We start from the raw sequence: 23,722 nt of genomic DNA on the forward strand, positions 1-23,722 counted from the left end.
GCCGATTTTTGGAAAGTGGTGCTGCACCGAGTGCAGCGCCATTTTCCCTGCACCCCTTAGCACCCCCCAACCAGCACCATGTGTGTGCCGTATTTAAAATACAGCGCACCATGGCGCAGGGTAGGGGGCAATAGTGTCATTTTTTTATGACGCTATTGATGTACTCTGCATGAGGAGCGCCAATATTTTGGCATTATTCCTGCAGAGTACATAGGGCCCCCTTCTAAAGAATGGCAGCCTCCTTTTAACGCCTGCTTTTGAGCAGATGTTAAAAGTGCCTAAAAATGGCGCAAGGAGATCTCAAAGATTTCCTTACTCCATTTTTCCGGCTCTTCTAACAGGGGACCGCCCTCTTTGCATACATCATACCTGGCGCAGGCATAATGCAGCGCAAAGGGTTAGAGTGGTGCAATGCATGCATTGCGCCACCCTGTACATAGGGGACGGGGATTTTGGGCTCGTTGGGCCACGTTAATGTAAAAATAAAATGACATTAATGTGGCCCAAGGAGGCGGTAGGGTCCTATAAATGTGCCCCACAGTATCAAGCGACAGCAATATTTTGGCTGCAAGAAACAGCCGAAGGCTCAGGATGGTAAGTGGTCAAAAATGAGGAATAACCAAAGACAATAAGTGCAGTTTTTCTGGTTATTACTTATTTCTCAGGGCCATAATAGTAAATTCCACATCCCAAATTTATGGCAACACACTGTATTGGTTATGTGAGCTGCAAAATCACAAATAAATCCTCATTGAAAAAAACACACTGTTGGCCCCTAGATAACAGGAGAAAATATAATGAGTGCAGCAAGTGTTAAATTTATGTACAATCTTTGTCAGATTTTTTGGCAGCCAGATGTCTCAAATATTTGACCACCTGGCGAGGTGGCATGAGAACAAGTTTGGGTAATGGTTTGCCTCTAGAACATTAATTAAATATGCTTATTTTGCCTCTGAATATACGGCACCATTTCTTGAAGTCTACAAATGAAATGCAGAACGATCGAGGCACAGTAGCTTTGCGATTATACTCCAACACAGTAGCAACACATCTTAAGACCAAATCAATGACAGGCTACAATTATGCAGTACAAAGGCAGCACTATGGAACAACACGCGACCAAAACAATAGGGAAACTCAAGAACATAAATCAAGAACATACCACCACAACATAATAATAACACATACAACCACACACACAACACAAAATGACAATAAATGGTGCAGCACAAATGCACAATGGTACAGCAGAACACAATGGTACATTTTGTTGTGTTGTGGTTTTGCTCTACACAACTGCAGTTTTTCATCCACTTAAGTAAGGCTACACATAACTTTTCATACATTAGAGTTACTTTCAGAACAAATCGGATTTCGTAATATGTTGTAAACGGTGTGTTCTCTAAGGGCTTGTGATATTACCAACCAAAACATGTTTTTGTCTGCTGCTTAATTTCATAACGTTTTATTCTTTTAGGCATATTTCAATATTTAGGTTGCACTTTTCAATTTTGTTTTTGGAAGAGGACATATGGCTAGTTCGATCCAACTGTAGACAATAGAGACATATTCCAGGAGTGAATGGTGTAGTTTGTGCTGTATGACTGAACCTTATATTTCAGACGCATTCTTAGTGATGTGTCTTCCTACTCTATGATAACAATGCAGACACATTTAACATTAAATATGACATTCACTGAGCATGCATGTCGCCATGATTAATTTAATTCAGATTCTTGGAAGTGTTCTATCAGGAGACAGGTATCTGGTGCAGTGTGACTGAGCAGGTCAAGGAACAAAATGTTCTAGTAAAAACACTAGATTTTGGGTAGGAAGTGCTTCACAGTGGTAAATGATAAGCAAATGAGGGTGAACAACCTGAAAGAAGGAAAGAGTACAAACTACAACAACCATTGTTGCATCATGATAGTGAAGATCTTTAAAGGACTATGGTGAGATGGTGAAAAAGGGCTGAACACTAGCAGTCTTTTTAGCTGTTCTGACTTCCATGAGACATAGAACTAAAGTGTAAATGATGCCCGCTATGGAGAAGTCCCCATATGTTTTTGACTTTGGCTACGAGCAATCAGTATTCCAAATGGGCTCCACTAGGGTAAGACTACTCTTTTTGAAATACTTGGGCCCATATTTATACTTTTTTAGCTCCGCATTTGCGTCATTTTGTGATGCAAAAGTAGGCCAAGCTTACAAAATCTAATTGTATTTTGTAAGTTTGCACCATTTTTTGGTAACAAAATGACGCAAATGTGGCGCTAAAAAAGTATAAGTATGGGCCCAAGTATTTCACCACTTTACATATTTGGCCAACAATTTAATTACAAGGTTTTTTAATGTATAGGTTAGATAATGTTGCCTAAATTATATTAAAGAACATAGAGTTTGGCAAATAAAGGCATCATCTTTAATTTATAGCCTGAATGTAGTTGAGGATGAAAGTCCTACTCATATAACAGCCCTGGTAAATGGCATACCAAATCTTGGGACAGATGTAGGAAAGCATTTGCGAGTCGCAAACGGCAAAAATTGCCGTTTGCGACTCGTAAATCAAATTTTCCTATTCAGAAATGCATATTGCGAGTCGGACCGACTCGCAAAATGCATTTCAGAATCGCAAATAGGATGGGGTGTTCCCTTCCTATTTGCGATTCGGAGTGGTATGCAATACCATTTGCGACCGCATATGCGGTCGCAAATGGTGTCGCAGTTACCATCCACTTGAAGTGGATGGTAACCCACTCGCAAATTAGAAGGGGTCCCCATGGGACCCCTTCCTCTTTGTGAATGGACCCAAAACTATTTTTTCAGGGCAGGTAGTGGTCCAAGGGACCACTACCTGCCCTGAAAAAATACCGAAACTAAAGGTTTCGTTTTTTTTTTTAAGTGCAGCTCGTTTTCCTTTAAGGAAAACGGGCTACACTTAAAAAAAAAAACTGCTTTATTTAAAAGCAGTCACGAACATGGAGGTCTGCTGACTACAGCAGGCCTCCATGTTTGCGAGTGCCTATAGTCGGTATGGGGCCGCAATTCGCGACCCACCTCATTAATATTAATGAGGTGGTTCTCTGCGACCCCATACGGACTCGCAGACGGTGTCTGAGACACCGTTCTGCATTGCAAATTGCGACTTGCAATTTGCGAGTCGGAAGGACTCGCAAATTGCAAGTCGCAATTTGCAATTTTCCTACATCTGGCCCCTTTTCATTTGTTCCATTGTCACATTGGTGCTTCATATTGTCACTGTTAGTTTTTAATATTAGAACTAGAGTGAAAGATATTTTTCACCTATATATTTTATAATTTTGGCACACCAGACCATGTTGGCTCAGATTCCTTTGATGGCACAAATAGAGGTATTTGTGTGTTCATTTATATTTCACAGTAAACACTTGTATGTGTAGCTGTTCTCAGTGACATCTGACCAAACTATATTATTAACTTTATGATTCTTACCCCACACCTACTGCAGAGGACCAAAAAGGTGCAACAGTTCTTACCACTTCCTATCTAGATAGTGAAGGTCTAAGCACATTCAATAGCCCTTGGGTAAAATGTTAGCTCTACTACAGAAAAAAGACAAGTGCCCTAGAGGAAGAATACATCACCACCAGTACCTCCAGTGCAGAATGGTTCCCATTTAGCCATCTGTTCCTGGTAACATTGTGAGTCAAATGCTTGTCCGGACTGAACTTCCAATTGAATATTTAAAATTAACATTCTATTACGTTTCTTCTCATTCTTTAGAGTTCTATCATTTCATACATCAACATCATTCTTTTCACACGGTCAGTTTTTTCAAAGCAGCATTAGATTCTAACTCACTCAAGTAGTCTGTCACTAATTGGACTTCTAAGTTCAAAATAGTATTAGACCTTCGTGGAGTAACTAAGGCGCTCTATATTTTCGAAATAACAACAGTGATGATGAGTGTTATTAACTCTCTAAGTCTACTCTACCATAAACTTTAAAACTGCTGAAAAATTCCCAGGCTCTAACTCTGGTTTTGCGTTAGGTGACAAAGGTGCACATGCAGAATAAAGTAACTTTGAGAAGTTTGGTGACATTTTTTGGTTCTGCTACCACATATAACGCCATCATTTAGACTTGCTGGGTTGAAGAGGCCTCAGCCTCTGCACTTAGCCGAAACACGCATCTAGGTTCTATCTCCTGGGTCTTTTTATTTGTGTAAACGTATTATTTCTACCTCTTACCGGTCGGAGAAAATAAATACAGAGGTCCGACCTTAATGTGGAGCATGTGCACTATTTTAATTAGAGATTAAGCAAACTGGAAAGCGTCTAAATCAAACCATTGTTTACTAAGAGTATAGCCGTGCATCAACCATAACATTTTTCAATGTAGCTCTTCTAAGCACAAAGTTACCATATTAAGTGCTATGTATTTCACTAATACTCAACCGACTTAAAAATAATGAAAGTTTCAGTCAGACATAACGGAATTTTTAGAGCAATCATGGAACTACAATTATGGAAGCCAAAGGGAAAAACACAACACACCAAGAAACTTGTCACATACACACAGCAGGGGTGACTAGCGTTCAATGTGCATTTCTATTGGACAGTTACCACAGCTGCCTCAGCCAATCAGAGCAAAGTGCTCATTTGTCGAGCCTTAAACTTTCATCATCTAAATCCTGCTGGGGAGCTGGAATAATGCAGTGTTAGAAATGGGGTTTTTGGTTGGCAGTCAGGTTACCTCCTGTCCAAGCAAAAGCCCTCACTCTAGTCAGGGTAAGTCACACACTATCCAAGATTATCCTGTGCCCACCCTCTGGTAGCTTGGCACGAGCAGTCAGGCTTAACTTAGAAGGCAATGTGTAAAGTATTTGTGCAATAAATCATACAATACCACCATATAGCACCACAAAAATACACCACACAGTGTTTAGAAAAATATATAATATTTATCAGGATAATTGTAGGTCAAAAAGAATAAAGTTGCAATGGAAAATTGTAGAAATATCACAGGGAAGTGATATAGAGTGTCTTAAGTCCTTTAGAATGCAATACAGTGTCTTTCAAGCACAAAGTACCTGGTTTCTGGTGGAAAATCTCCTCAGAGGGCCACAGGAGAAGAGATGCGTGGAAAAAGGAGTGTGTGCGTCGATTTCTCCTCAGCACACACAGACTTGCATCGGTCTTTTCCACGCGGGGAAGTCGGGCGTCGTTTTCCGGCGCGCAGACAGTCTCTTTTTTTTGTGGATCGCGGGGATTACCAGATGTCCCGGGTCTGTGCGTGGATTCTCCTGCTTGTTTTCCGGCTGCGCGTCGTTCTGCGGGGCTGCGCGTCGAAGTTTCGATCTCACGGTAGGCGTCGCGTCGATTTCTCCTTGGAAGTCGGGCGGCGTTGTCCTTGCGAGGCCGTGCGTCGAAAGTTTGGTCTCACGGCAGGCGTCGCGTCGATTTCTCCTTGGAAGTCGGGCGGCGTGGTCCTTGCGAGGCCGTGCGTCAAAGTTTCGCACTCACGGTGGGCGTCGCGTCGATTTCTCCTGGAAAGTCGAGTGGCTTTGTCCTTGCGAGGTTGTGCGTCGAAGTCTCGATCGCCCCGAGGGCGTCGCGTCGATCAGCGTCGGTGTGCGGCGTTTTTCTCGCCGCGAAACAAGCTGTGCGTCGAAAGTTTCGGCGCACGGAGCGTCCAAATGAAAGGAAGAAGTCTTTTTGGTCCTGAGACTTCAAGGAACAGGAGGCAAGCTCTATCCAAGCCCTTGGAGAGCACTTTCACAGCCAGACAAGAGTTCAGCAAGGCAGCAGGGCAACAGCAAGACAGCAGTCCTTTGTAGAAAGCAGACAGGTGAGTCCTTTGAGCAGCCAGGCAGTTCTTCTTGGCAGGATGTAGTTTCTGGTTCCGGTTTCTTCTCCAGCAAGTGTCTGATGAGGTAGGGCAGAGGCCCTGTTTTATACCCAAATGTGCCTTTGAAGTGGGGGAGACTTCAAAGAGTGGCTAAGAAGTGCACCAGGTCCCCTTTCAGTTCAATCCTGTCTGCCAGGGTCCCAGTAGGGGGTGTGGCAGTCCTTTGTGTGAGGGCAGGCCCTCCACCCTCCCAGCCCAGGAAGACCCATTCAAAATGCAGATGTATGCAAGTGAGGCTGAGTACCCTGTGTTTGGGGTGTGTCTGAGTGAATGCACAAGGAGCTGTCAACTAAACCTAGCCAGACGTGGATTGTAAGGCACAGAAGGATTTAAGTGCAAAGAAAGGCTCACTTTCTAAAAGTGGCATTTCTAGAATAGTAATATTAAATCCGACTTCACCAGTCAGTAGGATTTTGTATTACCATTCTGGCCATACTAAATACGACCTCCCTGCTCCTTTCAGATCAGCAGCTGCCACTTCAACAGTGTCTGAGGGCAGCCCCAATGTTAGCCTATGAAGGGAGCAGGTCTCCCAGTAGTGCAAAAACGAATTTAGGAGTTTTACACTACCAGGACATATAACTACACAGGTACATGTCCTGCCTTTTACCTACACAGCACCCTGCTCTAGGGGATACCCAGGGCACACATTAAGGGTGACTTATATGCAGAAAAAGGGGAGTTCTAGGCTTGGCAAGTACTTTTAAATGCCAAGTCGAGGTGGCAGTGAAACTGCACACACAGGCCTAGCAATGGTGGGCCTGGGACAAGGAAAAGGGGCTACTTAAGTGGGTGGCACAATCCGTGCTGCGGGTCCACTAGTAGCATTTAATCTATATGCCCTAGGCACCTGGAGTGCACATGACTGGGGACTTATAAGTAGATTAAATAGTTCAATCAGGTATGATCCAAGTTACCATGTTTACAGAGAGAGAGCATATACACTTTATCACTGGTTAGCAGGGGTAAAGTGTGCAGAGTCAAAAAACCAGCAAAAACAGTATCCAAAAACGAGGAGGGAGGCAGGCAAAAAGTTAGGGGTGACTACCCTAAGGCTGTCAGGTCTAACATGTGTCCCCCCCAGCTGAAAGTGGGGAGAGCTACCCGACCTCCTGGGAGCTCTCATCGCTAAGGCGGAAGTACCTGGAGAGACCATCAGCATTGGCGTGGTCAACCCCTGGGCGATGTTCCACCGTAAAGTCCATCCCCTGTAGGGAAATGGACCACCTCAGAAGTTTTGGATTCTCACCCCTCATCTGCATGAGCCATCTGAGGGGCCTGTGGTCTGTCTGAACTAGGAAGTGAGTCCCAAACAGGTAGGGCCTCAGCTTCTTCAGGGCCCAGACCACAGCAAAAGCTTCTCTTTCAATAGCACTCCACCTCTGTTCCCGTGGTAATAGCCTTCTGCTAATAAAGACTACCGGTTGATCTTGGCCCTCCTCATTTAGCTGTGCTAGGACTGCCCCTATGCCATGCTCTGAAGCGTCTGTTTGCACGATAAATTCCTGGGAGTAGTCAGGGGCCTTGAGCACGGGGGCCGTGCCCATGGCTTCCTTTAGGGCGTCAAAGGCTTTCTGACAAGCCTCTGTCCAATTCACCAACCTAGGTTGCTTCTTGGACGTGAGTTGTGTCAAGGGGGACACAATGGTACCATAGCCCTTGACAAACCTGCGGTAGTAGCCGGTGAGGCCTAAAAAGGCCCTCACCTCAGTCTGGGTTCGAGGTGGTTGCCAGGCCTTGATAGTTTCGATCTTGGCCTGGAGTGGCTGCACCTTGCCACCACCTACTAGGTGTCCCAAGTACACCACGGAACCCTGCCCAATCTGGCACTTACTAGCCTTGATGGTCAGGCCTGCCTGTTGCAGGGCCTGAAGCACCTCCTGGAGGTGGAGCAGGTGTTCCTCCCAGCTGGAACTGTAGACAGCTATGTCATCCAGGTAGGCTGCACAGAAGGCATCCTTGCCAGCCAGGACCCCGTTAACCAACCGTTGGAAGGTAGCGGGGGCATTTTTCAATCCAAACGGCATCACCCGGAACTGGTAATGGCCGTCAGGGGTGGAAAAGGCGGACCTTTCCTTAGCCCCCTCAGTCAGGGCGATCTGCCAGTACCCTGAAGTAAGATCAAACGTACTCAGGAACTGGGCAGCGCCTAGCCTGTCCACGAGCTCATCAGCTCGGGGGATGGGGTGAGCATCAGTCCGTGTGACTGAGTTGAGACCCCGGTAGTCCACGCAGAACCGGAGTTCTGGCTTCGCGCCTGGGGCAGTAGCCTTGGGGACCAACACCACTGGGCTGGCCCAGGGACTACTGGACTTCTCAATAACCCCTAGCGTCAACATCTTGGAGACCTCCTCCTTGATGCTGGCCTTCACCTTATCTGACAACCTGTAAATTTTGTTTTTCACAGGGAGACTGTCACCGGTGTCAATATCATGAACACAGAGGTGGGTCAGTCCCGGAGTAAGGGAGAAGAGGGGGGAGAACTGCTCTAACAGCTCATAGCAGTCTCCTTTCTGGTTTAGAGTCAGGGAGTCAGACAGAATGACCCCGCTTACGGACCCATCACCTTCTTGGGCAGAGAGGAGGTCAGGGAGAGGTTCACTCTCCTCTTCCATTCCTTCATCTGTGACCAGAAGCATGTTGATCTCCGACCTCTCAAAATGAGCTTTTAGTCGGTTCACGTGGAGCACCCTTAGGGGGTTCCTAGGGGTTTGGAGGTCCACTAGGTAAGTGGCCTCCCCTTTCCGCTCCTTTACTTCAAATGGGCCAGACCAGCGGTCCTGGAGAGCTCTGGGCTCTACTGGCTCCATTACCCACACTTTGTCTCCAGGTTGAAACTCTACCAGAGTGGCCTTCTGGTCATACCATTGTTTCATCACCTCTTGACTGGCCTCCAGGTTACTTTGGGCCTCTTTCCAGAAGCGGGTCATCTGATTGCGGAGGGCCAACATGTAGCTGACCACGTCCTGAGGGGGTGTCTTTGGAGAGTTCTCCAATCCCTCCTTGACAATGCTTAAGGGTCCCCTGACGGGGTACCCATAGAGAAGCTCAAAGGGACTGAACCCTACCCCCCTCTGGGGGACCTCTCTGTAAGCAAAGAGAAGGCATGGTAAGAGGACGTCCCATTTACGCCTCATGGCCTCCGGGAGGCCACCAATCATGCCTTTCAGGGTCTTGTTGAATCTCTCCACAAGCCCATTAGACTGGGGGTGATAGGGTGTGGTGAACTTGTAGGTTACACCACACGCATCCCACAGATGCTTCATGTACGCGGACATGAAGTTAGTGCCTCTGTCAGACACTATTTCCTTGGGGAATCCCACACGGGTAAATATCCCCATCAGGGTTCTGGCTACCACCGATGCAGTTACGGTCCTCAGAGGGATTGCCTCTGGGTACCGGGTGGCATGGTCCACCAAAACCAGGATAAACCTGTTGCCTAAGGCAGTTTTGGGGTCCAAGGGGCCAACAATGTCGACGCCCACCCTTTCAAAGGGGGTGCCAACGACAGGAAGTGGAATCAGGGGGGTTTTAACCCTCTTTCCTGCTTTACCACTAGCCTGGCAGGTAGGACAAGCCCTGCAGAACTTGTCTGAGTGTGTCCTCATTTTGGGCCAGTGAAAGTGGTTGACAAGCCTGTTGAAGGTCTTGTCTTGTCCCAAATGTCCTGCCAGGGGAATGTCGTGAGCCAGACCCAGTAGGAAGGCTCGGTAACATTGGGGGACCACCAGCACACGTGCTGCCCCAAAGACCGGAACCCTAGGCTCACTGTAGAGGAGATCATTCTCCCAATATAGGTGGTGATTGCCAGAGGCGTCACCTGCTGCCTGGTTTAAGGCTTGTTTCCTCAACCCTTCTAGAGTGGGACACTCTTTCTGCGCCTGGCAGAATTCCTCCCTGGTGGGTCCACCCTCAACTTGCCAGCCAGCAAGCTCCGGTAAGTCACCTAGGGTGGCAATGTCTTCCCCAGTTGGCTCGGGAGTCTCCTCCTCAGGAGCCCCGTCAGCCACTGTGGGAACTTCTGGGGCCGGTTTCCCGCGCCCCTCGTCCCTCCTCTTGGCAGCTCCCTGGGCCATCGTTCCAGGCTCCAGATGCCCTTGACTTCCCTCTCGGTCAGCCATGGACCGGGTGGTCATGCAGACCCACTCAGGTAACCCTAATATCTCCAGGTGAGATCTGAGCTCTACTTCCTTCCAAGCAGTATGCTCTAGATCATTGCCTAACAGACAATCTACAGGCATGGCAGGACTCACAGCTACTTTCAGAGTACCAGAGACCCCCCCCCACTCAAAGGGAACCCGAGCCACCGGTAGGTGACTCTCGCGGTTGTCAGCGACTATGACCTGGTGGAATGTATTCGGGATTATCTGCTCTGTGGACACCAGCTGACTCTTGATAGTAGTCATACTGGCTCCTGTGTCACGCAGAGCCTCCACCTTCTGCCCATCAATGAGGACCCACTGCCGGTACTTGGAAGTATTTTTAGGCATGTGGACCTTGGACATCATTTCTCCTTCTCCCAGGGACACTAGGGAAATCTCTACCTGCTCCCCAAAGCTAGTGGGGTCCATCTCCCCCCCGAGTGCTACACTAGTCAACCCAGGCGCCTGTCCGGTAGTGGACGGTGCCCTCTTGGGGCACTGTGGATCGCCTTTGTAGTGACCATATTGGTAACACTCCATGCATTTGGGGCTAGATTTTCCTGACCTGTCAAATGTCCCTGGTTTCTTCCCAAATTTGGAAAAGGAAGGGTTGCCACCCCCTCCCTGGGAATTCTTTTGGGGGCCTTTAGAGAGTTCCTTATCTGTAAGTTTATCTCCCCCCTCTTTCTTCTGTTGGGAACCCTGACCACCTTTGTGGGAGTCCCCCCCAGGTACCTTTTTGGACACTCTGGTGCTAACCCAGAGGTCCGCCTCCTCAGCAAGCTTCCTGGGATCAGTCAGCTTACTATCCACTAGGTGCTGGCGCAAATCGGTATAAGTAACATTAAGCATATGCTCTCTCAGGATCAAGTCATATAAACCTTTATAATCTGCTACTTTGTTGCCCCGCACCCATCCATTCAGTGCCTTACTAGAGAAATCAAAGAAATCTACCCATGTTTGTGTGGTTTGTTTGGTGCTGTCCCTTAACCTCTGACGGTATCCCTCAGGGGTCAGCCCAAACTTAGCAAGTAAAGTGGCTTTCTGGAGTGGGTATGTGTTTTGATCCGGTGGATCCAATGTGAGAAGTGTGTCCCTCCCCAATGGCGGCACATAACCCCACATAGCTACCCCCCATTGCCCTTCAGGAACCTCATGAGCCCTTAGTGCAACTTCATAAGCAGCTAACCATTTATCTATGTCATCTCCCACCACAAAACTGGGCACCACATTTTTGGGTATACGAACCTTCTTTTCTCCAGCAGGTCCTGTCTGTATGCTGCCACCATTATTGCTGGATTCAGACTGTCTTGCCTTGATCTCCAGCTCCTTGAGACTCAGTTCATGAGCCAACAATAGTTTCTTTTCAGCCAACGCTCTTTCAGCTTCCACTTGTTTGGCTGTTCTTTCAGCTTCAATCTGTTTGGCTGCTCTTTCAGCCTCAGCTTGTTTGGCTTCTCTTTCTGCCCTCTTCTCCTCCTGTTGTGCCTCAATTTTCAGTTTTGCCATTTGCAATTGGAACTCCCTTTCTTCTCTCCTTTCCTCTGCGGTCAGGCTTTGCATGGAGACACTGCTCCCTGGTCTGGAAGGGTGTACAATTGCAGTGGTAACACTATCCATAGATAGTGGAAATCCTTCTGAGGGGCCATTTTCTGGCTCCTCTTCCTCATCATCCTCTAAATGGGCTTCTGCCCAGGCCCTCAGCGCCACTTGAAAGTCCTCCTTTCTGGAGGCCCCTTGGGTGGGTACCCTTAATGCCCTGCAGAATCCTCTTAGTTGTTTGACCGTGTATGTATCCAACTGGACTAGGTCAAAGTCCCCTGTCTGAGACCCAGTCAGAGACATGTTGAGTGAGGATTTAGTTTTTGAAAATTGTCAGGAAAAAAACGGATTTTCAAAAAGAGATAAAAACCAAGTTGACCTTCAACTGTGGGTATGTAGTGAAATACTTAGCTACTGTATGTCACTGCACAAATACAAGTCCTATCCTCACCGCTGATCACCAATGTTAGAAATGGGGTTTTTGGTTGGCAGTCAGGTTACCTCCTGTCCAAGCAAAAGCCCTCACTCTAGTCAGGGTAAGTCACACACTATCCAAGATTATCCTGTGCCCACCCTCTGGTAGCTTGGCACGAGCAGTCAGGCTTAACTTAGAAGGCAATGTGTAAAGTATTTGTGCAATAAATCATACAATACCACCATATAGCACCACAAAAATACACCACACAGTGTTTAGAAAAATATATAATATTTATCAGGATAATTGTAGGTCAAAAAGAATAAAGTTGCAATGGAAAATTGTAGAAATATCACAGGGAAGTGATATAGAGTGTCTTAAGTCCTTTAGAATGCAATACAGTGTCTTTCAAGCACAAAGTACCTGGTTTCTGGTGGAAAATCTCCTCAGAGGGCCACAGGAGAAGAGATGCGTGGAAAAAGGAGTGTGTGCGTCGATTTCTCCTCAGCACACACAGACTTGCGTCGGTCTTTTCCACGCGGGGAAGTCGGGCGTCGTTTTCCGGCGCGCAGACAGTCTCTTTTTTTTGTGGATCGCGGGGATTACCAGATGTCCCGGGTCTGTGCGTGGATTCTCCTGCTTGTTTTCCGGCTGCGCGTCGTTCTGCGGGGCTGCGCGTCGAAGTTTCGATCTCACGGTAGGCGTCGCGTCGATTTCTCCTTGGAAGTCGGGCGGCGTTGTCCTTGCGAGGCCGTGCGTCGAAAGTTTGGTCTCACGGCAGGCGTCGCGTCGATTTCTCCTTGGAAGTCGGGCGGCGTGGTCCTTGCGAGGCCGTGCGTCAAAGTTTCGCACTCACGGTGGGCGTCGCGTCGATTTCTCCTGGAAAGTCGAGCGGCTTTGTCCTTGCGAGGTTGTGCGTCGAAGTCTCGATCGCCCCGAGGGCGTCGCGTCGATCAGCGTCGGTGTGCGGCGTTTTTCTCGCCGCGAAACAAGCTGTGCGTCGAAAGTTTCGGCGCACGGAGCGTCCAAATGAAAGGAAGAAGTCTTTTTGGTCCTGAGACTTCAAGGAACAGGAGGCAAGCTCTATCCAAGCCCTTGGAGAGCACTTTCACAGCCAGACAAGAGTTCAGCAAGGCAGCAGGGCAACAGCAAGACAGCAGTCCTTTGTAGAAAGCAGACAGGTGAGTCCTTTGAGCAGCCAGGCAGTTCTTCTTGGCAGGATGTAGTTTCTGGTTCCGGTTTCTTCTCCAGCAAGTGTCTGATGAGGTAGGGCAGAGGCCCTGTTTTATACCCAAATGTGCCTTTGAAGTGGGGGAGACTTCAAAGAGTGGCTAAGAAGTGCACCAGGTCCCCTTTCAGTTCAATCCTGTCTGCCAGGGTCCCAGTAGGGGGTGTGGCAGTCCTTTGTGTGAGGGCAGGCCCTCCACCCTCCCAGCCCAGGAAGACCCATTCAAAATGCAGATGTATGCAAGTGAGGCTGAGTACCCTGTGTTTGGGGTGTGTCTGAGTGAATGCACAAGGAGCTGTCAACTAAACCTAGCCAGACGTGGATTGTAAGGCACAGAAGGATTTAAGTGCAAAGAAAGGCTCACTTTCTAAAAGTGGCATTTCTAGAATAGTAATATTAAATCCGACTTCACCAGTCAGTAGGATTTTGTATTACCATTCTGGCCATACTAAATACGACCTCCCTGCTCCTTTCAGATCAGCAGCTGCCACTTCAACAGTGTCTGAGGGCAGCCCCAATGTTAGCCTATGAAGGGAGCAGGTCTCCCAGTAGTGCAAAAACGAATTTAGGAGTTTTACACTACCAGGACATATAACTACACAGGTACATGTCCTGCCTTTTACCTACACAGCACCCTGCTCTAGGGGATACCCAGGGCACACATTAAGGGTGACTTATATGCAGAAAAAGGGGAGTTCTAGGCTTGGCAAGTACTTTTAAATGCCAAGTCGAGGTGGCAGTGAAACTGCACACACAGGCCTAGCAATGGTGGGCCTGGGACAAGGAAAAGGGGCTACTTAAGTGGGTGGCACAATCCGTGCTGCGGGTCCACTAGTAGCATTTAATCTATATGCCCTAGGCACCTGGAGTGCACATGACTGGGGACTTATAAGTAGATTAAATAGTTCAATCAGGTATGATCCAAGTTACCATGTTTACAGAGAGAGAGCATATACACTTTATCACTGGTTAGCAGGGGTAAAGTGTGCAGAGTCAAAAAACCAGCAAAAACAGTATCCAAAAACGAGGAGGGAGGCAGGCAAAAAGTTAGGGGTGACTACCCTAAGGCTGTCAGGTCTAACATGCAGGGACATGCATTAAACACAATCCAATGGAGACTACCTGATTAGTGCATGGTCCGGCAGTATTTTAGTTTGCTCCTGATGAAGCAGAAATGAAGGTTTTACATTTATTAGCGCTTAAACGTAGTGTTGAAATAATCATGTGTGACTTTAACCGAACTAATAAAGATTGTACGGGGACAAAATGTGCCCTTAGAGTAGTTTGCCAACATTTATAAGCGTGCTTTATATAACGTGATGTATTAGAATCCGACATAATCGTAAACGTGTGCTATGATTTGCTTGCTTGAAATGCTTTAGCTTAGTATCACTTTAGTGGAGGCTTCGGCCTAGTTGCCTGGTCTCACGGTTTAGATGCTCGTATTTTTCCAATGTGCTATTAAACGTGTATTTTTGCTTGAAGCTGTACTTTTCCACTGAGATCGTTCACATGCTTATCTTAAAGTTTCGTGCCAGCTTGGCATTTTTCTCTTTACTCCAAGGTCGATCTGCAGGTGCGGACAATGGAGGCTCTGAAAGTGAGCTAATTGGTATAAAATGTTGCAACTTGCGTACCCATCTCCAAGGATAATGTATGCTTAAGTAAAAGCTTGAGAACTGTCATTTTTGATTGGACAATTTGAAGCTAACCTATGAACCCTCCAATGGAAGACCCTACTGGATTTGAACTGTTGTCTATTTAAACTAGGTGCACGAGAAGAAAGTAGCCATTGCAGCCATTACCAGCTCGATACTCGCCATTTTGCAGACTTCGTAGCTACTATGACCCATCTTGCTGCGACGCCATTTTGAGAGAGACTTTGATGCTTTCTCTAATCAAGAGAAAGAGACTTTAAATGATTCTTGCCCTAGAGACTTTAACTTTGATTTGTCCCTTTGCATGAAGTAGTAGTTTTTACCTTGCCGCCGTGAGGCAATTGCCCCGTCCACTCTGCCCCTTTGCCCCGTCCCATGCCGATCGAAACGGTACCCATGCTGATCGAGAAACGGTACCTGTGAGACGAAGAGTTCCTTGTATGCTGATCATAATTGGTAAATATGAAAGGAAATTGTACAATTGCATTGTGTTTCTTTTAGGTAACCAACTGCTGATTTTTGACAAGATCCCTAGTTAGGAGTTTTTCCAAATTAATGTTGCTAAATTGTTTTGCATGAAGTCCCACATGCCGATGCTAATTTGAGGTTAGATGAGGATTCCTTCTGTTGCACGATGCAATTTGAGACCTTGTTATGCTGACTAAATGTATGCAATTAGCTCGTTACAGATCATAGTTTCAGTGATTTGCATTGCCATTATCGAATGCCTTGTTATTCAAATGCTGCATAGATTGCACTTGTTTTGTCGTTATGGACAGCTATTAATGTTCATTTATGTTTATCATTTGGTGTTGAGACATATCTATATTGTGCTAGCTTTGTTAATATAGGGAAATAAATTCACTAACTTTGAATAAACTGGTGTGGTTATTCCTGACTGAAAGGTCAGGGTTCGCCGAAATGTATTCTGGATTAATTGTCAAGTGTTATGTTGATCAGGGTATTGCTTATGTTCGTTATTGATTATTGATTTGATGCAATTGATCGATATAGAGTACGGAGAGTTCCACTTAGTCAAAAGATTCATCGGCCTAAAGAGCGTCCGAATACAGGTAAATTATTAGTACGGACCGCTCTAGCAGTAGATGGTAGCAGAGGACGGTTTCGCCTTTTGGGACCCCGTACTCTTAAAGTACATGGTGTTGAATTAACGGCTTCGACTTTTGAGATCCCACTCGAGAAGTTGAATTAGATTTTTCTTGGGTAAAACTGATTGAGAAAATGATGATGGGCTAGGTCCACCGCGACTTTCCCGGGATCTCGGAGCTTGTGAATGAAGAGAATGGAGGTGTGGAATCGGCGTTGGCGGTACTAGTGATGGTATGAGTGAAATTAGGGTTTTGCGCTTGCACAGCTTATTGCCGCAGATTGGGTGAAAAAGGTTGCGAGGAATTTTTTTTTTTTTCTTTTTAGAGGATAGCGGAGGTGCGTCTCCGAGTGTAGAAATAGGGAAGTCGTCGAACTTCATAGAAATAGCGGAGGTGCGACTCCGAGTGTGAGAGTAGGGAAGTCGTCGAACTTCATGTGCGTGTGGCGCTTTGTGCATAAAAAGGTCCACGTGGTTGTTGTTGTTGAGACGGGCCCTGCGAGGTCAAGAGACTCCGGAGTATGTTGTTTTATGTTGTGGTCTGGGCGGTTTAGTAGGTTGATCGGGCGTGGTCAACGAGTCGGTACGTGTGTTAAGGGAGTGAAAGGAAATTTCGACTTCGGGCTTTGACAAGATTCTAAGTGCACTAGAATAGATCATTGACAAGTTGAGAGTAGGTCTGCGGGTCAGATTTGCTTGCGAACGTGCGGACCGAGAAAGATGGAATAACTGCCGAGGCTAGTGAAAAATCCCTAAGGTCCTGAAGCGATTGTGTTACCCTTCCTGTAGTAAACCGACAGATCTGTTTTATTTTTGGTAGCTCGCGATACATGCAAGAAGTTGTTACGAGAGGAGCTGAGTGAAGGAGGACTAGCCGCGAGGCTTTGTCAGCCGCAGTGTGTGAGTGTGACGTCACTAGGAGCCGCGCTGGGATAGGTTGGTTGCAGAGAAGGGTCGCGCACGGATTGGACGCAATCCGTGGGGCTCGATTGGAAGGGGAAAGGCAAGCGAAGAGTATTCCGGGAATTAAAGTCACCTATTGATTACAAATTTTGTGAAATAAAAGACGAGAAAATGAAATTTTTTAAAGCATTAAGGAGTGCGATGAAGGGGGAGTCTTACATTAAAGCGAGCGTAGGAGAGGAGACGCCGCCCGAAGGCACACCAGCTTACATTGTAATGGAGGAAAAAGGGGTAGCTCCGTGCCTTTGGCTAAAGCAATGGCACAAGCTGACAGAGAAACATGGGAGCGTAGCGTTCCCGATTCATGGGACATTCAATATAAGGATCCTAGAGAATTTGAGATTCACGATGTACGACATGAAGGTACCTCCAAGGCCAGCACAGTTTGAGGCTCTAGCAATTTGGGAACTGATGGCTAGACAGCAACAGCAAAATAAGTTCGAGAGCAGGATAAGAAAGGTAGAAAAGACACTAGCGGACGCTAGGTGGGTTAATGCACAGAAGGTGTGGAGGTCAGATGTACTACAGGGGATAAAATTGTTTCCCGCAATTACTAAGGAAGAAGAGGAGACAGGTAAGAAAGCTACCTGTAAGACAAACAGGAGGTGTTCCAAGGATAGAGAGGACGAGGAAAAGTTGAGAAGGGAAGAGGAGTTAGAGGATGAGGAGTTAATCATGCAATTGCTGAACGACCGTCCACCACCTTATGCAGAGAGTGGACAAGGTCCAAGTACCAGTTCTGCCCCTCCGGCATCGGTACAGAACAATGAAAGTCAGAATTCAGGAGCATCATCGGGATCTAAGGACCCGAGTCTACTGTTCACCCCGCAGATACCGCAGGTTAGGAGAATATATCCAGATGTGCCTATGCTGAAACAAGCAGAAAATTATCAGCCGCAGATCCCAGGGTACTACAGCAGTGACAACGGTGCAGGAATGATTCTAGATCCAACCGTAAGGGGAGTACAGAATGGTCACAACCCGACATTGGCACAAGTTGAATCAACTCAGTTTCTGATGCCTCAAAAGCAGATGCAGGGGGGAAATGCACATGCTCAGATGACGGGGAGTCAGATGGGCATGCCGGCAATGATGACCCGTAGTGTGGGAATGAACATGCCTCAGAACATGGGAAATGGACAAAACCCAGATGCGATATCGCTACCCATTACTGTAGGTCCACCGGTACCTCTGTACAGTCAGCCTAATTTAGGCATGAGCGGTCAGGGATTAATGCTGCAGGATGGGACAGAGAGGAGGTGCATAGAAAACCCTCCAGGGATAACTCCGATAGCGGCTCAGCCAACTGGATCTGGGTCCTTGATGGAGTTTAGTCCCATATGTGCTCAGTCAACACTGGTGAGGTCGAGTCCCCCACTGGTGATACCGCTGTCATCGAATACTGAAAAGTTGCCGCAACCATCAATGGCAGTCGATGTGAATGCTACACTGATGGGGTTGAATGCGCAACAGCTGACACAGTGGTTCAACAGTCTGAATTCCACACAAAGTTCAGCCAGTGGGAAGGGAGAAGACTATCTGAATAGGGTCAGGTTGAACATGGAAGCACAAGAGTTGGTGGAAGGGACTATGGGTGTGAATAGGTTGGAGTCCTACTCGGAAGAAGAGCTGAGATATCTATGTCCCAGGATTACGAAGGAAGTGAATAAGGTACATAAAAGCTTGCAGGAAATAGCTGACAAAAACGGGGTTGATATAGACAAGACGAAACACTTGAGCAGGAGCTATAGGTTGGATTTCGGGACCACAGATTTTGAACACATGAGGTCAGCAGGTATGAAGGCGCACCTTAGAGAATTGCTGCAGAGTGCACAAGTGTGGAGGTGCTTAGACAAGTGGGAAAGCAGATGGGTAAAGAGAAAGGAAAAGAGGAGGGACAGTGCTACGGAACTCAACGAGAAAAGACCACAGAGTAGCGAGGCAGTAACCATGTTACCAATGAGGGAGACAGCAGGGGGAAAATTAATACATGTACCATGGCACAGAAGTGACATTCAGTCTTTTACGGATGATTTTCCCAAACTAAGAGAGAAACCGATTGAATGGTATCAACAGACTGACAGGTTTGTGAAGCTTGCAAAATGTCTTTGGGAAGACCTGAACACTCTCTTTGAGATTGTGGTTCCAGCAGATTTGTGGGAGGATTGCAAAAGAGCTGTAGGTTGGCCGACAAGTGAACCAGAGAGAGACAGGGAGACGGGTGCACCATCACCTATGGTGATTAGCTTGTACTATAAGGTGATTGAGCATTTGAAGACGAAGGTTGCCGTGAAAAATGTGGATTGGCAGAAGATCGATCGAACGGCCCAAGAGGCTAAAGAGTCGATTCATAGTTACTATGAGAGGTTGTTGAAGGCGTTTAAGAACTACAGCGGCACGGAAATAGAGGCGAAGGATATGCTTCATTTTGTATTTAGATTTGTGGAAGGGCTGAGACCAGAAATAAGTCAGATGATAAAGTCGCATTTGATTTGTTGGCAGTCGAAACCTATTGATGAGGTGTTAAATTATGCGAAATACTGTAGCGACGAAATTGAAGTGAAACAGAAAAGGTTGAAAGAGAAGGTGATGATGATGCAACTTAAAGCAGCTCAGACAGGTCTGCAAGGTTTGCAAGGGATGCAAGGGTTCCAACAGCAGGCACCGCAATCGCAGCCGCAGTTGCAGGGAAATATGATGTTTCAGCCACAGGCCAGAGGCAGAGGCAGAGGAGGTTTTGCGAATAATGGTCCGGATTTGAACACTGTTGTGACTGGTGTGCAGGCAATGAAGAAGGTGATGCCGTGTCACATGTGCGGAATTGTCGGTCATTGGAAACGCGAGTGCCCGATGGTGGTGCAGGAAGGTGCAGGTGCAGGTGCAGGTGTTGGTCAGCAAAACAATGATGTCAATGCATTTCAGACAATGAGGGGACCGAAAATGAGAGGTCCAAACCCAAATTTTCAGACCGTAAATCAGTTGCAGGGATTACAACCTATGCAGCCGCAGCAGATGCAGATGCCTCGTATGCAGATGACGCAAATGCAGCCAATGCAACAGCAGTTTCCCATGGTACCAAATCAGCAAATGCAAATACCTTTGGCACCAATGAGTCAGCAGCAAGTGATGGTTCCTCCACAGGTCTCGGGTCAGGTAATGAGTACAAATGGCACCGTACAACAGTTCCCACTGCACAGTGAGAGTGGAATAAACAATGTATGGGAGAGTGAAAGTTCAGAAGAAGAAGGAGATTGTGTGCTTGCAGCATCCTTGGAAGTTGATCAAAAGGGTCCGTACGTAGAGGGAAGAGTAATGGGTCATCGTGTTTCATTCTTGGTTGACACAGGAGCCACACGTTCAACTGTTAAGAGCAGTGAAGTACCAAATTTGCCACTCTCAGGGAGGACAGTTCAAGTGGTGGGAGTAGCAAACAGGCACCTGACGAACCCAATAACAGATCCGGTACCAGTCAGCATCGGTAACTATCAAGGGGTGCATCAGTTTGTGGTATGTGACTCAAGCCCGATAGCACTATTAGGAAGAGACCTATTGTGCAAATTGGGTTGTTCGATCATGTGTTCGAACGAAGGAATAACAATCCAGACGAGCAGTGATGGGGAAGAAGAGGACAGTGTAGAGGGGGATGAGATGGAAACTGTCGATGAAGAATATCCTCTGATTTGTCTTTTCCCGATGATAACTGAAGAAGATATTCCAGCCGAATTACGGGAAACAGTCGGAAAGGAAGTGTGGGATATGACAGGGAAAGAGGTGGGATTGATGAAAGGAGTGGAACCAGTGAAAGTGACTGTAAAGCCCAATGCAATCTTTCCCCAGACCCCACAATACCACATGGCACAAGACACCCTCATGAAAGTTGCCCAACTTATTGACGAATTTGTAAAACAGGGGGTACTGAAAGAAGTGTTAAGCAGTCCATGTAATTCACCAATAATGGGACTAATGAAGCCAAGTGGAAAGGTCCGACTTGTGCAGGACTTGAGGAAAATAAATGACATCATAGTCAAGTGTTGCCCTGTCGTACCAAATCCAGCTGTGATAATGTTTTAAGTCCCTTGCGATGCCGAATGGTTCTCAGTCATCGACTTGTCACAAGCATTCTTTTCTGTGCCTCTTCATGAGGACAGCCAATTCCTCTTTTGTTTCAAATTCTTAGACAGAGTGTACAGTTGGTGTCGAATTCCTCAAGGGTTCTCTGAGTCACCGTCAATATTCAATCAGATTCTAAAGAAAGATTTGGAAGCATTAGAATTGCCATTCGAGTCAACCCTAGTACAGTACATTGATGACTTACTGGTTGCATCAAAGACAGAAAGTGGCTGCACAGCCGATACCATTGCTCTGTTGAACCATTTGGGAAGGAATGGACACAAGGTGTCTCCTTCCAAATTGCAGTTCTGTCAGAAGAAAGTGAAATACTTGGGTCACCAAATAGAGAAAGGGTCACGGAGAATAATGAAGGAAAGAATAACAAGTGTACTTCAAATGAGTCCACCCAAGACAAGGAGGGAGGTGAGGAAGTTTTTGGGAATGGTGGGCTACTGTCGCCAGTGGATTCCCAACTTCTCAACTCTAGCAAAGCCTTTACTGAAACTGACCCAGAAGGATGCCTTGGATCAAATTGAACTGAAAGGAGATGAGATGGATGCTTTTGTTGAATTGAAAGAGTGCATGTGCAGGGCTCCAGCTTTAGGTATGCCTGATTACACAAAGCCTTTCACATTGTTTTGTCATGAACGTGATGCATGTTCTTTGTCTGTCTTGACTCAAGCCCATGGTGGCGTAAACAGACCAGTAGCGTATTTTTCAGCTACTTTGGATCCGGTCGCAGCAGCACTCCCAGGGTGTTTGCGCGCCGTAGCAGCAGTTGGTATCAGCCTCACTCAGAGTGAAGGAATAGTGATGGGACACCCAGTAACAGTCATGGTCCCTCACTCAGTTGAGATACTTTTGACCCGCTCCCGAACGCAACACATGACTGGAGCAAGACTCACAAGGTATGAAACGATAATTCTGGGCTCACCGAACGTGCAGCTGAAAAGGTGCACTACGTTGAATCCAGCAACCTTGCTTCCTGGTGAAAATGCTGAAATTGAGAACGCTGAAGACGTCGAGCATGACTGCCTTCAGGTGACTGAATTTTGCACAAAACCTCGACCTGACATTAAGGATACTAAGCTTGATGAAAATGACCAAATTGTTTTTGTTGATGGTTCATGTCTAAGAGATGGGATGGGAATTTTGAAAGCAGGATATGCTGTATGTACTGTAACAGGTGTCTTGGAAGCGGGCTGGCTTCAAGGAGTCTATTCTGCACAAGTAGCAGAACTTATAGCCCTTACAAGAGCATGTCAACTGTCTGCATTGATGAAAGTCACCATTTACACTGATAGTCAGTACGGGTTCGGAATTGTGCATGACTTTGGACAACTATGGTCACAGAGAGGTTTCCTGACTTCTTCAGGATCCCCAGTAAAAAACGGGGAGAGAATAAGGGAATTGTTACACGCCATTCAAATGCCAGCTGAAGTTGCAGTGGTAAAGTCAGTGCTCATACAAAAGGACAGGACTATGTTTCTCTGGAAAATGCATATGCGGATCAAGTCGCAAGATTTTGTGCCTTGAACTGTATATTACTCAGGGATGAATGGAATTCGATAAGTGAGCCAGAACTCGAACAAGCTGAAGCATTTGCCTTAAAGGTTGTAGATACAATAGATGAACTAAAAGCATTGCAGAATAACGTCAGGGAGGATGAGAGAGATTCCTGGATTAAATCACAGTGTATAAAGAGACCAGACGAGTTATGGGTTTCAAATGAGGGAAAATTTGTTTTGCCAAACAGTCTCTTATCACAGCTTGCGCGGTTCTATCATGGGCAAGCTCACCTAGGGAGAGATGCCATGATAAGATTGTTCAAAACTGATTGGTTTAACCCCAGATTTCGTCAAGCTGCAGAAGCAGTTTGCCATCGATGTGTCACTTGCCAGCAGATGAACCCAGAAAAGGGAACGGTTGTGAACGCGAGCCACATTGGTAGAGCAAGTGGCCCGTTTAGTCGTATGCAGATAGATTTCATTGAGATGCCTGTGCATGGAGGTCTAAAGTATGTGTTGGTGATTGTGTGCATTTTTAGTCACTGGATTGAGGCATACCCCACACGTAGAAATGACAGCCTTAGAGTTGCAAAGCTATTGTTGAGAGAGTTGATACCACGTTTCGGATTCCCGATCTCTTTAGAATCAGATAGGGGAAGTCACTTCAATAACGAGGTGATAAAGTTACTTTGCGAAGCGCTGAACATTGAGCAAAAACTGCATTGTAGCTATCGCCCTGAAGCATCAGGATTGGTGGAGCAGATGAATGGTACACTGAAATCAAGAATGGCGAAAATATGTGCATCGACAAATTTGAAATGGCCTGACGCATTGCCCTTGGCGCTAATGTCAATGAGAAACACCCCTGATAGAAAGACTGGATTGTCTCCGCACTAAATTCTCATGGGCAGGGCTATGAGACTTCCTGCAGTTCCCGCAAACGCGCTTTTGAATATTACAGATGATATGGTGTTAGACTACTGCAAGGGTCTGGCTGACGTGGTTCGCTCTTTCTCTCACCAGGTGGAAGCAACCACCTTACCACCGATCCAAGGTCCAGGACACGCACTGAAAGCAGGTGACTGGGTCGTGGTAAAGAAGCACGTGAGGAAGTCGTGTCTGGAACCCCGTTGGAAAGGCCCTTTCCAAGTGATCTTGA

The sequence above is a fragment of the Pleurodeles waltl genome, chromosome 4_2 (genome assembly GCF_031143425.1).
Source record: "Pleurodeles waltl isolate 20211129_DDA chromosome 4_2, aPleWal1.hap1.20221129, whole genome shotgun sequence".
NCBI lineage: Eukaryota > Metazoa > Chordata > Amphibia > Caudata > Salamandridae > Pleurodeles > Pleurodeles waltl.